Genomic DNA, 16232 nt, shown 5'->3' with positions numbered 1-16232 from the left:
CGTGCCCTTTGGTACCAGGTTTTTCTTTGTGCTATTTAATTTGGGTCGGACAGACCAAATTGCTGTCCACACACACTATAATCCCTCCCTTTCTGGTTACTCATAGTAGGTGGGGTCTGCGGGGGAGGAGGCCTCTAAAGGTCGGCCTTGTTCAGGAGGATAATAAAGGAAATTAGGACTAGTTTAAAGTGTTAGGGTCTTGAAAGAAAAAATGACAAAAGTGGTCCATGGATTTGCCCCATCATCCATTTGTTTTAAGTTAACAATATTTTCTAGATGTCATTCACATGGGGGTTGTGGTCCATACAGCATGAATGAGTGCCTTGCTGCAGCTGACTAAAGCTGTGTGCATGCAGCCTATGGTTCTCTGTGAAGCGGGGAGGCAGAAGTGGGGTCCTTAAACCTGCATTGGAGCCCTCACCCTGGAAGCATTTGTAATCCTCAGGCTATAGTGGGAACACTCCCACAGTTTCCTGACAGAACTCTACTGGCAAGTGGCAACAACAAAGTCCCAAAAATGGACTTGCAGAAAATGGTGGCCAAAGGCCTCTCACCACATTAATGTTCCACAGATGTCCACTTTTTTTTTAACGGATTACAATTACTCTTGTCATGTTTTCTTTCTCCATTAATTAATACAATTAACAAAGAAACAGAAGGCTGACATTCAGTTTTGTACTTCTAAGAGAAGGTGTCACGAACCTTACAGCGGAGTCTGACTGCTGGGGGTGGCCTCTTGCACGGTTCCGGTCTCAATACCCCTGGAAGTGGGGACAGGGAGTGTTGAGGCAGAAAAAGGGTGCAGGTGCCTGCAGATTGAAGATAGAGGCTTGAAGACACTGGATCCTCACGGAAGAGATATAGACTGGTCACCGGAGGTGTTCAGCAGAAGCCAAGCAGGTATGAGGAAAACACTGCACATCAGGAATAAGCAAGGTTGGCAACTGGCTGGCAATGAGGTACAGGAACGGAAGGCAGGTGCGTAGTCAGGTACAAGCAGAGGTCTGGTAACTTGCTGGCAGTGAGGTACAAAGTCAGGAAGCAAGCCGAAGTAGAAAGTCCAAGCCGAGGTCAGTATAAATCCAGGAAGTAGTAAGCAGGGATGATCCAAAAGAGTAGTCAAGCAAGCCGGGTAATCAGGAACAAGGTAACAGGTACAAACAGCAATCAGGTATCTCAGGAACGAGCTGAAGATGATCCAGCACTGGTATCAGGTCAGAACCTTGTTTATATATGGTGACATGTGCCAGGATTGGTGGACGTGGTCGTGCGTGCGTGAGTACGTACATACGTTCAGTTTGGCGCACGAGTGCGTCCAGGTGTTCGTATTGGCGTGTGCGTCCGTTTATTCCAGAACTCGTTCGCCTCTGATGGGGACACCGTGCATGGCCCTTGGACCGAAAATAAGCTGCTGTTACATGGGGACGGACATTCACATGGTGAGTTCCCTCACAGAAGGTGAAAGAAAATGATCACCTTTCTAACTTTTCCCAAAGAGAACATTATGAGTCTTACCAGCCCAAATTTGCAGTCCCTTAACCAGTTTTTTTCACAGAGAGAGAGAGGGATTCTCAAATGTGTTTTAGATGTGATCACACTGGCAATTCTGCAAAACAGTGTCATGAGGACTCTGGGAGATCAGTGCTAAGTGTGGCATTCCCTGTACAAACATGCATATTTTAAGCCAAAGCCAAGGGGGCCCCTTATAGGTTCTAAATCTATAGTTAAAGTCCTGACGAAATTCCGGTGGGCGAAATGAAACATGGAGACATACACATAGGGACGATCCCCCTGCAGATGGCCCAGCCACCGTTTACTCCAGAAGAACTGACACTTACCATGGAATAACCCACAGTACTTTGGACTATCCACTGGACTATCCATGTGATTGGAGGTTGGAGTTGCTAGTTGTGTGAGATGGTAATGGGGTACATTGTACTCCTACCATTTCACCCAAAAAAGCGACAAAAAAGGTAAAAAAAAAAACACACAGCTTCTTTAATAAAAACAAAACAAAAAAAAATCCAATGATGTAATCCTTCTAGGGTCTATGAACGATACAGCCTCCTCCGTAGGAGCCACCTGGCAGAATGAAGCGTGACTCGGATGACAGTCCTTAATAACCAAGGATGGGGCCACTCGTGACATGTGGATGGGTAACCCCGCCCCCTCTGATGCAACGGGGGTGTCTCATGATGCCTCAGAGGGGGTGGGGTCACCCGTACATGTCACTGGGTAACCCCAGCATTCCCCCTTGCATCAGAGGGGGCAGGGTCACCCATCCACACGTCACAGGTGGCCCCGTCCTTGGTTAAGAACTGTCATTCTGTCACATGTTATTCTGCCAGATGGCTCCTACAGAGGAGACTGTATCGTTCATGGATCGTAGAAGGATTACATCACTGGAATTTTCTTGTTTTGTTTTTATTAAAGGACTTGTGCCAAGCTGTGTGTGTGTTTTTTTACCTTTTTTGTCACTTTTTTGGGTGAAATGGTAGGCGTACAATGTACCCCATTGCCATTTTACACGGCGGGGGATCTGGGAGTCCCCTTTGTCCCCTGGGGCAGGACCCAGGTCCCCAAACACTTTTTATGACAATAATTTGCATATTAGCCTTTAAAATTAGCACTTTTGATTTTTCACGTTCGAGTCCCATACACTTTAACGGTGTTGGCGTCTTCAAACTAATTTTTTGCCTGTTCGCATGTTCTGGATGCGAATCGAACAGGAGGGTGTTCGGCTCATCCCTAATTCTGTCTAAGAATGTGTGGGTCTCCCAAAAACCCATTGGCAGATTCACAAAAGATGGGGCAAAATTGCCCCCATCCCAGTGCCCTGTTGTTGCAGGTAAAAATCTCCATCAAAAATAAAATAATTGTGTGCTAGACAAAATTGGGTTGTCTCCAAAAGAAAGGCTGTCTAACGCAGGTTGATTAATGGGTCTTGGGACAAAAAATGTTCCAAGGCCTTTAAGCCAAAACTGTGGAGAATGGAAGTATAGAGGGGGCTGACATCAAATGAGAGCCACACATAGGTGGACACCCACCTGTATGGAGAGAAAAGTTCCAATAGGGGAGGTCTATCCCTAATGTATGATTGTAATTGATGTACTATCGGTTGTAGATACTGACCAATGTATAAACTAAAGCCTATAGTCGCACTATCCATTGCAGCCACAATAGGTCTGTCTGGAGGAGTTTGTAAATTCTTATGTATCTTGGGAAGTTGATAGAAATACGGTATCTGATAAAAACCCCAACGGAGAAAAGAAATTCCTGTTTTGTTGATAATACCATCTCTAAGTGCTGTCGTGACTAAAAGATCAGCTTCTTTTGAAAAGTTGGCTGTGAGATCTTTATTAAGTTTTATATTTGTGGCCTTGTCTGAGAGGAGCTTGATTGCTTCTTTTACATAATCTGTTCTATTTTGAAGGACTATCCTTCTTCCTTTAGCCACAGATTTTATAACAATATCTTTGGCATGAATCAATAAATCAAGAGCTTTTACTTCAGATGGATAAAAATTATTAGTCTTAGGGGTGGTGCTGGAGGAGGAATGACAGAGTTTCAAAAGGTCTGTGTACAACACTCTATAAAAACTCTCCAAATAGGGACATTTAACATGGGCTGGATAAAAAAAATCGACTTAGGTCTTAAAGATAAGTGACCTATAGGGGGTGAGGTGGCCAGATGTTGAGTAAAAAGACTTAGGGAACCATCTTCAAAAGATAGTGTGTCCAATGTATCTATAAAATCAGTATCAAAATCAAAGTGATCAAGGGATAAATTGGATGGAGAACTAGGGGAAGGATCAGCTGCAGGAATTAGGTTTAAATTGTTCTTCTCCTGTTTAACATGATAGTACCTTTTTAGAGTGAGAGTACGTATGTATCTGTTGAGATGTTTAAAGAGAAGGAAAGGGTTGGGTTTATTAAGAGGGGCAAAATTTAGCCCTTGACTGAGGAGAGAAGTATCTGCAATTGAACGGGTATCTGATGAAAGGTTAAATATTTTTACAGTTTCTGGAATTTTTGTGCATTTTTGTTGTTTCTTGGTTCGTCCTCCTCTACAGCCTCTCCTGTGAGTTTTCAACAACAATGAAGATGAATAATACCCTTGCTATAGGTGTATACCATTTACATACCATATAGTTATATAGTTACATAGTTAGTACGGTTGAATAAAGAAACCAGTCCATCCAGTTCAACCTGAGTGAGCATGGGTGCATGTCTACAATTATCTCTATTTTTTTTATTTTTAAGGTACCCATACAGCGCCATCAATTTACGCAGCATTCCACACATACACTGCACACTCACATCAGTCCCTACCCTCAAGGAGCCCACAATCCAAGGTCCCCAAGGTCCCCAACTCACATACATATACTAGGGCCAATTTTGGACAGAAGCCAATTAACTTACCAGCATGTCTTTGAAGTGTGGGAGGAAGCCGGAGTACCCAGGGAAAACCCATACAGGCACAGGGAGAACATGCAAACTCCAGCCAGGTAGAGTCCTGGTTGGAATTTGAACCAGTGACCCTTTTTTACTGCTAGGCGAGAGTGCTAGCCACTACACCACTGTGCTGCCCTTATGAAGCCTAACCCCGAATATTCCCAGTATGTTGCTAAGTACAGGGTGTTGAGGCCTAGAGTTCACTGCTGACCTCCGCCATCACGGAAGTGAGCATTTCTCTGATTCAAATAAGGTATGTAATTGCCTACACCTATAGCAAGGGCATTATTCAACTTTAGTGAGAGCTGCACAGTTTGTTTTTATCTTCAGATGCCCCGGATGTGGTAAAGGTGAACTATCCCTTTAAGTGATTGTAAGCCACACCAGTTCTAATATTTAAATAGTCTTTTTATGTTGCAAACACCATGTTACACTTAATTTATGTGGCCACAAATTAAAAGCCAAAGAATTGTTAGGTTTTTTTTCAGTGTAGTACTTAAAGTTTAAAGGTCAAACACGATTTGGCAGAAAAAAATGTTGCCAAAAGTCCATTTGATAAGTGCTAACCCAGTGAATCATGTTGCCATTAAATTAAATGTTCAGCGCCTGAAACATTCTTTTTATTTGATGTAACTTAGAAATCTTTTGTTAGCTCTAACTTTAGAACAAGATTGTAGGAGGACCAGTGACATCCTGTAATTGCTTTGATGTGCCATCTTGACAGGTTTTGCTGTGACATTCTATATAGGCAATTTAATCTCATTTCAGTCTCAGCAGTCTCCCTCCTAAAGGAAAAAGGCATGATGTGTCTCTAAGTGACAAAGGAACTGTGCTCTACTGTCCTGATGTGTTTGGATTCACACTTTTTAAAAACATAATTCTAGTTTTAAGAATGGAAAAAATATACTCAGTAAATTGCTAGCTCCAATTACAATTACATTTTTTGCCTTCTAAAGAAATTGACTGAAAAAAGACAGGCTTTGTAAGGCGCTAAACCAAACATGCCAAAGAAGATATTGGCTTTGATTTGCTAAATTGTAGTAAGACATAGCAAATACACAGAATGCTACCTCAGACATTCTTTTACCTATTACAAGGACTTTTAAAGCCTAAAAAGACCACAATTTCTTTTAAAGTTTTGAAACTGAAAGTTTTTATTTTTAGGTCTCCTTTACATGGGCAGGTGAGGACAGTAAAAACAAGTGTTTGAAGTGAGGAAACCCTTTATTGCCCTTATTATTCGTGATCACATTTCAAACTAGCATTCGCGATTTATCTGAATCCCAATATAAAGACGTTCAGACCCCATGAAAATTACACAAATGTGCACTCTTTGCAGATGGTCCCCTGTTGTATGTGACCTTGCCCAATAATTCACATAAGAGATACACTCCCCTCCTGTGACCCCATTCACCAGAAATCATGGACCCTCAGCTTTGCAGTCCGGGGGTCAGAAATGCTTGGTGGGGTTATGATGGATTATACCAGAACTTGGAGAGGCTTTTCAGATGATTGGAATAAAAGAATGGTAAGGCTACCACAGACAATTCCCATACAGACTTCAGAGGATCACATGTGTAGAGAAATTAAAAATAGCATAGTGAAGTACTGCCGGCATATAAACACTGCGTATTGACAAACGCCACTCACGGGACAGATGAAACAACAGTCATAAGTGTATTGGTGTATTTCCGGGTTTGCATCTTAGTGTGTATGGGACTTTAGTCTTAGGACTAAATTGGCATTTTATTTTTATTCCCATTAGTATTCTGCAAGTGTTTTAGTTTAGCCAACTAAAATCGCATGGGTTTAGTTACATTGTATTGCATTATTTAAGCATTTGTCTACAATTTCCAAACTCTTTATATACTAGAGTGAAAAATCAAATAGGTTTATTATTTATGGTATTGAACATGATACAGGTTTAGTCATTATATAAGGTCTTTAACCGCTTCAGCCCTGGAAGATTTTACCCCCTTCCTGACCAGAGCACTTTTTGCGACACGGCACTGCTTCACTTTAACTGTCAATTGCATGGTCATGCGATGTTGCACGAACAAAATTGATGTCCTTTTTCTCCACAAATAGAGCTTTCTTTTGGTGGTATTTTAACACCTCTGTGATTTTTATTTTTTGCTCTATAAACAAAAGAGTAGCGGCACAGTGGTGTAGTGGTTAGCACTCTCGCCTGGCAGTAAAAAAGGTCACTGGTTCAAATCCCAACCATGACACTACCTGCCTGGAGTTTGCATGTTCTCCCTGTGCCTGCGTGGGTTTCCTCCGGGTACTCTGGTTTCCTCCCACACTCCAAAGACATGCAGGTAGGTTAATTGGCTTCTGTCTAAAATTGGCCCTAGTATACAACTGGGGATCTTGGATTGTGGCTCCTTGAGGGTAGGGACCAATGTGAGTGTGCAATGTAAAGGGATAGGGACAATTGTAGACACTCACTCAGGTTGAACTGGATGGACTGATGTCTTTATTCAACCTTACTAACTATGTAACTATGTAACAATTTTGAAAAAAAAGCAATACTTTTTACTTTTTTGCTATAATAAATATCCCCCCAAAATATATAAAAAAACATATTTTTTCCTCAGTTTAGGCCGATATGTATTCGTCTACATATTTTTGGTAAAAAAATTGCAATAAACATATATTGATTGGTTTGCGCAAAAGTGACAGCATCTACAAAATAGGGGATAGTTTTATGGCATTTTTATTATAATTTTTTTTTTATTAGTAATGGCGGTGATATGCGATTTTTATCATGACTGCAAAGTTATGGCGGACACATCGGACACTTTTAAGACTATTTTGCGACCATTGTCATTTATACAGCGATCAGTACTATAAAAATGAATTCATTACTGTGTAACTGACACTGGCATGGAAGGGTTAAACACTAGGGGGCGATCAAGGGGTTAAGTATGTTCTAGTAAGTGATTCTAACTGTGGGGTAATTAAATTGCAGATATTCTCCTGATGAAGCGGTGTTTAGTCCATGAAACATGTTGAGAACAATGATATCCGTGGACATTCATCATAGTGTGATGCTGGTGATACACATGGATTGTTACAATGCATTTTTGAATGTACCCAACATTGTGTTTTTAATCATGCTGTTCAAGTCAGTACCGAAATAGTCCTTGTTCTCTCTTTTGGGTGATCAATTGGGGACCGATCTCCTAATTTCCTTATTTATCCCCACCCCCGTTATATATGAATAAATATACAGCAGACCTTGGCCTCACTATTTATTGATCTGACATCTGGATGGCAACCATATCCTACTCTCAGAGTGCAGAGGCTATGGCAAATTACCTTAACGGTTTTATTGCAATGGTATTTAGGTCCTGCTAGGTTCAATAAGTTTGTACCTACTTACTCACCGGCCTGTGAAAGAGGTGTTTTAGAACCCCCTAATATATATTTATAGTTTTGGGTTATTACTCCTTTAAATATATTGTTGCTTTGAAGTTAGAAGTAAGAGAGATATTTCTATAGAGAAGATGGAAGTCTTGGTTTAATTTTGTCCTAACCACAAATCTAATGTCTGGATCAAAGTGATGTGAAAGCCTGTTTATTGTTATAAAAGCTGTTATAAAAACATTGACAGGTGAGAAATCTGAACATTGACAGGCGAGAAATGCTATGAATAACTGTATGTATATGGGGGAGGTGTTTGGCATGGCTTAGATTGGTAATATCCCATTGGTAGACTAGATCTTGAATATATACTATAAATATACTGTACAAGGACCAATAAATCAAACAGTGTGTAGACCTAATCATCTGTGTCGGGGCACTTTAACATACATTGTGTGGGTGTGGCGAATGGAGAAGTGCTGGCAATCATAATAATATATTAATAATAATAATAAGGTTATAGATAGGATTAGAGTTTATAGGATCCCGAAGCATCCTATCAACCTGCTATCGGGACTGCAAGGATATGGGTGCGTACCATCTTTTATGTTGTCCTGCCCGGTGTTTAGTAAATTCGGGTCCAAATTTTTTCAGATCCCCTTGTGAAAAAATGTAATGGCTCCCTGGGCCACTATAAATCATATTTTTTGGTACATTGCAGCTGAATTGATAAATTATGTCTAAAGATAAAATGAGATTAACCTGAGGAAGTTAACCAGGAAAAGTAAATCAGTTGCTAGTTTAACCACTTTCAGACCGGACCATTTTGCTGGTAAATGACCAGAGGTCTTTTTACACTTTGGCACTGCGCTGCTTTAACTGGTAATTGCGCGGTCATGCAATGTTGTACCCAAACAAAATTTGCGTCCTTTTCTTCCCACAAATAGAGCTTTCTTTTGATGGTATTTGATTGCCTCTGCGATTTTTATTTTTTGCGATATAAACGTAAAAAGACCGCAAATTTTGAAAAAAAATGATATTTTCTACTTTTTGTTATTAGAAAAATCCAATAAACTCAATTTTAGTCATACATTTAGGCCAAAATGTATTCAGCTACATGTCTTTGGTAAAAAAAAAGTCAATAATTGTATATTTATTGGTTTGCGCAAAAGTTGTCACATCTACAAACTAAGGTACGTTTTCTGCAATTTACGCAGCTTTTAGTTTACGACTGCCTATCTCATTTCTTGAGGTGCTAAAATGGCAGGGCAGTACAAAACCCCCCCAAATGACCCCATTTTGGAAAGTAGACCCCCTAAGGAAATTGATAAGAGGCATGTTGAGCCCATTGAATATTTTATTTTTTTGCCTCAAGCGATTGAATAATGACAAAAAAAAAAATTTTTTTTTTTTTTTACACAAAGTTGTCACTAAATGATATATTGCTCACACATGCTATGGGCGTATGTGAAATAACACCCCAAAATAAATTCTGCTGCTTCTCCTGAGTACGGGGATACCACATATGTGGGACTTTTTGGGAGCCTAGCCGCGTACGGGGCCCCGAAAACCAAGCACCGCCTTCAGGCTTTCTAAGGGCGTACATTTTTGAGTTCACTTCTCACTACCTATTACAGTTTTGAAGGCCATAAAATGCCAAGATGGCACAAAACCCCCACAAATGACCCCATTTTAGAAAGTAGACACCCCAAGCTATTTGCTGAGAGGCATGTTGAGTTCATGGAATATTTTATATTTTGCCACAAGTTGCGGGAAAATTACAAACTTTTTTTTTTTTTTTTTTTTTTTCACAAAGTTGTCACTAAATGATATATTGCTCACACATGCCATGGGCATATGTGAAATGACACCCCAAAATAAATTCTGCTGCTTCTCCTGAGTACGGGGATACCACATATGTGGGACTTTTTGGGAGCCTAGCCGCGTACGGGGCCCCGAAAACCAAGCACCGCCTTCAGGCTTTCTAAGGGCGTAAATTTTTGAGTTCACTTCTCACTACCTATTACAGTTTTGAAGGCCATAAAATGCCAAGATGGCACAAAACCCCCACAAATGACCCCATTTTAGAAAGTAGACACCCCAAGCTATTTGCTGAGAGGCATGTTGAGTCCATGGAATATTTTATATTTTGCCACAAGTTGCGGGAAAATTACAAACTTTTTTTTTTTTTTTTTTTTTTTTCACAAAGTTGTCACTAAATGATATATTGCTCACGCATGCCATGGGCATATGTGAAATGACACCCCAAAATAAATTCTGCTGCTTCTCCTGAGTACGGGGATACCACATATGTGGGACTTTTTGGGAGCCTAGCCGCGTACGGGGCCCCGAAAACCAAGCACCGCCTTCAGGCTTTCTAAGGGCGTTACAGTTTTGAAGGCCATAAAATGCCAAGATGGCACAAACCCCCCCCAAATGACCCCATTTTGGAAAGTAGACACCCCTAAATTTAGGGGTACACTAGTGAGACTAGGTAATAAATGGCGGGTGCCCTGAAACTATAAAAAAATAACTAACCAACCAGCGTCACCTGTAACAGTTATATGGTGATCACTGGTGAAAGGGTTAACTAGGGGGCAATCAGGGGGCTTTATGCGGTAGTATATGGGGGTCCCTGGCGCTATAAAAAGCTGCGGCGAACCTAAATACCTACCTGCCTAACTAGCGTCACCTGTGACACTAATACAGCGATCAGAAAAACGATCGCTTATTAGGCTGGGTTCACACTGGAGCGATGCGGGAACGCCACGAATGCGCGGCGGGTTCCCGCATCGCATGCCTCCCGGCGGCAGTTCACACTGCCCTATGCGAACTGCTGGGAGTGTCAGTGAAATGTTACTGACACCCCCAGATCAGTTCGCATATCGCAGTGCGATCTGCAAACTCGGATCGCATGGTGTGAACACCCATGCGATCCGATTCTGCTGCGGGCCAAAAAAAGGGTCCCGTGCGAATTTGCGGCGGGTGCGGCGGGTGTGGCGGGTGCGGCGGGTGCGGCGAATGGCTGAACTCGAATCGCACAGAGATCGGATGTGATTTGCACTGCAGTGCGGTGCGAATCACATCCGTTCTCATAAACCGCTGCAATGTGAACCCAGCCTTAGTGACACTGGCGACGGGGGGTGATCACGGGGTTAAACCTTTATTGGGGGGGTTAGGGGGGTACCTTAGAACTAAAGGGGGCTAACCCTAACTGCCCTAACAGTTATTAGTCACAAATGACACCCGCCGGGTGATCAGGGGGTTAAACCTTTATTAGGTAATAAATGGCGGGTGCCCTGAAACTATAAAAAATAACTAACCAACCAGCGTCACCTGTAACAGTTATATGGTGATCACTGGTGAAAGGGTTAACTAGGGGGCAATCAGGGGGCTTTATGCGGTAGTATATGGGGGTCCCTGGCGCTATAAAAAGCTGCGGCGAACCTAAATACCTACCTGCCTAACTAGCGTCACCTGTGACACTAATACGGCGATCAGAAAAATGATCGCTTATTAGGCTGGGTTCACACTGGAGCGATGCGGAAACGCCGCAAATCCGCGGCGGGTTCCCGCATCGCATGCCTCCCGGCGGCAGTTCACACTGCCCTATGCGAACTGCTGGGAGTGTCAGTGAAATGTTACTGACACCCCCAGATCAGTTCGCATATCGCAGTGCGATCTGCAAACTCGGATCGCATGGTGTGAACACCCATGCGATCCGATTCTGCTGCGGGCCAAAAAAAGGGTCCCGTGCGAATTTGCGGTGGGTGCGGCGGGTGTGGCGGGTGCGGCGGGTGCGGCGAATGGCTGAACTCGAATCGCACAGAGATCAGATGTGATTTGCACTGCAGTGCGGTGCGAATCACATTCGTTCTCATAAACCGCTGCAATGTGAACCCAGCCTTAGTGACACTGGCGACGGGGGGTGATCACGGGGTTAAACCTTTATTGGGGGGGTTAGGGGGGTACATTAGAACTAAAGGGGGCTAACTCTAACTGCCCTAACAGTTATTACAGTCACAAATGACACCAATGCAAAAAAAAAAAAAAAAAAAAAAAAATGACATTGGTGTCACTGTGACTGGGGGGCAGGGGTAATTGGGGGGGTGATCGGGGGGTAAAGGGGGGGTGTGAGTGTGCCTGGCATGTTCTACTGTGTGTGTAGAGTGTTGGTGCAACTCACCGATCCGCTCTCCTCCGTGTCGGAACGAAAAATACCGACACGGAGGAGAGAATACATCACTTCCTCTCCTGTGTTTACATTACAGGAGAGGAAGTGATGTCACGGGGGATTCCTATTCGTCGGGAGCGATCGCGAGGGGGTGGCCATGAACGAATGGCCGTCCCCTCGTCCGGGATCGCTCCCGCACGAATACCGACCGCCGCAGGCACCGGGCGGGGGCCCGATCGGGCCCCCGACCCGCGGGAGGCAAGGGACGTACATGTACGCCAATATGCCTGCCCGTGCCATGCTATCGACGTACATCGTCGTGCGGCGGTCGGCAACTGGTTAAGAAATGTCAAATGTTGCTTACTAGAAATTGAAGTCAATTGAGAAAACAAACTGGCTGTCCAAATCTAATTCTGTTATGATCATCATCATCATATCATCATGATATCGGTACACACCTACTACTTCTTACTTAGAAGTGAAACACTTAATTTTCAAAGATGGCAGACAGCAGATTAAAGATCATGGATTTTTAATGCTGTAGTAGGCCTCTTCAAGCTTCTCTAATAAACACTGGTGTATGACAGAAACACAGTTCCATAGTAATACAGACGTAGTACCCAAAATAAAAGGCTAAAGGCTAAACATCATCCTAATTTCATCTTCTGCAAGAAGCTAACAACATCTTTTTAATACAGCACACACCAGAATTCATAAATGCATAGCTGCTAATGAAGGCCTTACCTCTATGAATGAGTACGTTGCTGTGAAATTATGAATTTTACTTTCGATGAAATGTAGTCTGTTTTTACAATGCAGACTACTGATGTGAAAAAAAACCACATGTCTTTTTAAAGTCAGTGCTGACATGGTGATCACCTGATGTAAACATAGATATATATATATTTTAAAGAAATTTAAAAAAATTTAAGTAATAAAAAGTGTATTTTTTTTTTTTTTACATTTAAAACATGTAAAATGCTTTTACTTTGTGCTTTTGTATAAAAATCTATCTCTGTTCCCCAATATCTAAAATCATAGCCACATCTAATGTGTAATCTTTTTAGCAGAAGAACAGGTCCAGGAAAGGAACGTCCTAACCTTTTAGGAGTAATGTAAAGTCTATAGCACCTCTAAAAATAACCAAACCACTTTAATTTGGCTGGCCCTATAGACTCCCATGCATTTTACTGAAATTACAAAATTTTGTTGAAATATACAAACCCAAAGCAAAACCTGTATAACAACATATTAATAAATACTACAGCCTAAGCAAAAGCTTAAAACTGAATTCACATAGGAAACAAAAATGTTGCTTTTCCTTGCATCATAAAGTCTGTTATGTTTCAAAATGAGCTACTGGTGCAGAGAAACAGTCCTTTGCCATAGTAATTTTATAATGCATGCTGGTTATTAATTGCTGATATGGAAGTTATTCAGAAAGTGTGGTCTGTACCAATAAATTAGCTGCTTATAGGGTTGTGAACACACCTATTAACAATTGTAAATATATTTACCATCCGAACTGCTATGAACTCCAAATTCTAAAATTGACCTACCTGAATGAATGAATGAATGAATGAATGACTTATATAGCGCTACCTATACGAACTGAATCGCCTCTGGGCGCTTTTTCTTGCCACCGGTGTCCATCTGCAGCTATTTATGCGGTCCTTTAACCTGTAGAGTCCCGACACACTTACAACATTGACATACACATACACATATTATGGCCAATTCTTATTACCTTAGTACCTATCTACCTATGTATCTATCTATCTATCTATCTATCTATCTATCTATCTATCTATCTATCTATCTATCTATCTATCTATCTATCTATCTATTTTCTGATTCTCTATCATATTATTGTTGGAGTACTGGGGGAATATGCCTTTTACAGCTTGACCCGCCAACAAAGATTACAATTCTTGAGCAATTTTGCAACAGGTTAACGACCTAGCCAAACTCGTGATAGCTCTAGCAGGTGAGGCTTCTCACAATCTCAGTTTTCTCACACAAAAAGTATACATTGTGAGGAGGTGAAAATTGGGTATTCTTGCAAGTGATTTTGTAGAAAGAAAGGATAAAGGAGTCTTCATAATTTCCTTCTTTCAGATGGAACATCTCATAAGCATATACTTTTGACATTGCATGCTCCTCTCTGGCAATGTATGAGAACAATAAGGGGGGACAAAGGGGGAATGCTTTTCAGTCCACCTTGCCCCCAAACAAGCTCAAGGTCCCCATGATATCCACTCTACTACACTAACATAAAACAGTTAAAAAAATGCATTAGTTCACTTAATATTAGCAAGGAAAATGAGATGTAATACTCTTCACATACTAAACGCACATGTAGATATATGTATGTTGTAATAATTTATCATTGCATGTATGCTTGATCAGTATATAACTGCATTGTTTTTTTCCCCTTCAAATGTTAAATGTGCCTTAAAACGTTAATAGATCCTTGAATAGTTAAACACTGCAATCAATAGATAAAACTTTCGAAACCACTACAAAATAGTGCTGGAGTAATTAAAGCTCCTTCTGTCTAATGGGCAAATGTAAAGCTGAAGTTTATATGCACACCCAAGCAGAAGGAATCAATTCAGTCTGATTGGTTTTTACAGACATCTGTGGTGACTACTTCATTATATCCTGCAACAGATTGGTCAAGTTACTCATCAGATGTTGTCTTTCAGAGTTCCAGAATCACTTTTGGTACCTAAGCATTGCCTTTGATTGCCATAATCAACAAATAAGTAAGACAATACTGCCTTCATATTATATTTGTATCTGAAATGAAAAAAAAAAAAAGACTAAACAATGTGTTCATTGCATTTGCTAATGTCTTTACATTTTCAGAGGGCTACAGTTAGAAGATTATTCACCATAATCTATCGTTCTAGTTTGTGCACACAGTTGAGTATATATGTCTGAGAGCTATGACCACCTGCAGTCCCAGACTGGCAGCTCTAGCATGTGCCAGAGGAAGTGTTGTGTTTGAATTTAGCAAACTACTCAGTCTGGTCTGACAAATTTAAATAAAAAGGGCTCTTTACTACAGCCTTATGCTTGCTAGCCAGAACTGTACTATGATGCCATTACATAAAGAGTGGGTTTTATCAAATGTTATGTAAGCAGAACAGAGGTCTACTGTTCACTATTAGGGGTGAGCCGAATGGGCCTTGATTCAGTTCAGTTTAACTCGGGTCCGGCGAGCATTACTAAAGCTAGGGTGCTGAATCCGAACCCCATTGAAGCCAATGAGAGCTGAATGCTAAAAAACAGTACAGCCCATTTTCTAGTATACTGGCGAGGGATTGTCACACAAATGACACAAGGCACTGGGCACTGCTCTGATAACATGTACCAAGGCAAAAATACGTTTTAAAAATTCAGTTTGGCAGAGAGTGGTGATTTTGATCATGGTTAAGGGACAACATCAAAAAGGAAAAAGGTTCTGGTATGGAATTTAAGGTTGAATTTTTGTTTATTGTTACAGTTCAGGTAACAGTTTAATACAATAAGAATTGAGAGGGGAAGTGGGGTACAGAATAAAGAAAGTTGGGGAGGGGGGAAGGGGTAGGGAGTGCATTGTATACAAGACAACTTATAGGCATCTGCAGAATTTGCATATCAAATCATACAGTTATACCCATTCAAGAAGGAAATTATCATAAAACCTCCCCCGCGGCTTCGTCCATACAAGGACCCTGTTTGGGAGGTTCATGCAGTCAAGGGGCATGTAAGCCTATAATGGTAACCTATTCGGCATGGGATGGGTCAGCTGTTTGTGTGACCTCTTGGGTCACCTGAGTAGGGAGGGGCAAGGTGTAGGTAAGGGGAATGCAACCAGGAAGGTCTCTTGGCTTGTCCACCCGGGGATCTGCCCTTTGGTCTGGGGGACCATCTCGAACAGTCTGCCTGCACAGTCTGCCTGCACGCCACAGTTGCAAGGCCCCGTTTTCACAAAGCCACACTATTGAGAAAGGGGGCCAATGAGGAGTGATGGAGCCAGGGATACCAGAGGGACATATACTTATCCCATTTGTCAGTTTGTTTGGCATGTAGTTCTTCCATGAGCATAATATCATTCATGGCATCTGTCCACCTCGTAATCGTGGGGACAACATCCTTTTTCCAAAACTGCGAGATGACGTGACGAGCTGCGGTGTGAGCTCAGTGGTCCTGGGAGTATGGAAAGTAAAGCTATTTGTGGGGTCGGC

Source organism: Lithobates pipiens, unplaced genomic scaffold (assembly GCF_037356315.1).
Source record: "Lithobates pipiens isolate NorthernLeopardFrog02 unplaced genomic scaffold, aLitPip1_a1.2 Scaffold_13, whole genome shotgun sequence".
Lineage (NCBI taxonomy): Eukaryota > Metazoa > Chordata > Amphibia > Anura > Ranidae > Lithobates > Lithobates pipiens.
This window is presented reverse-complemented; position numbering follows the sequence as displayed.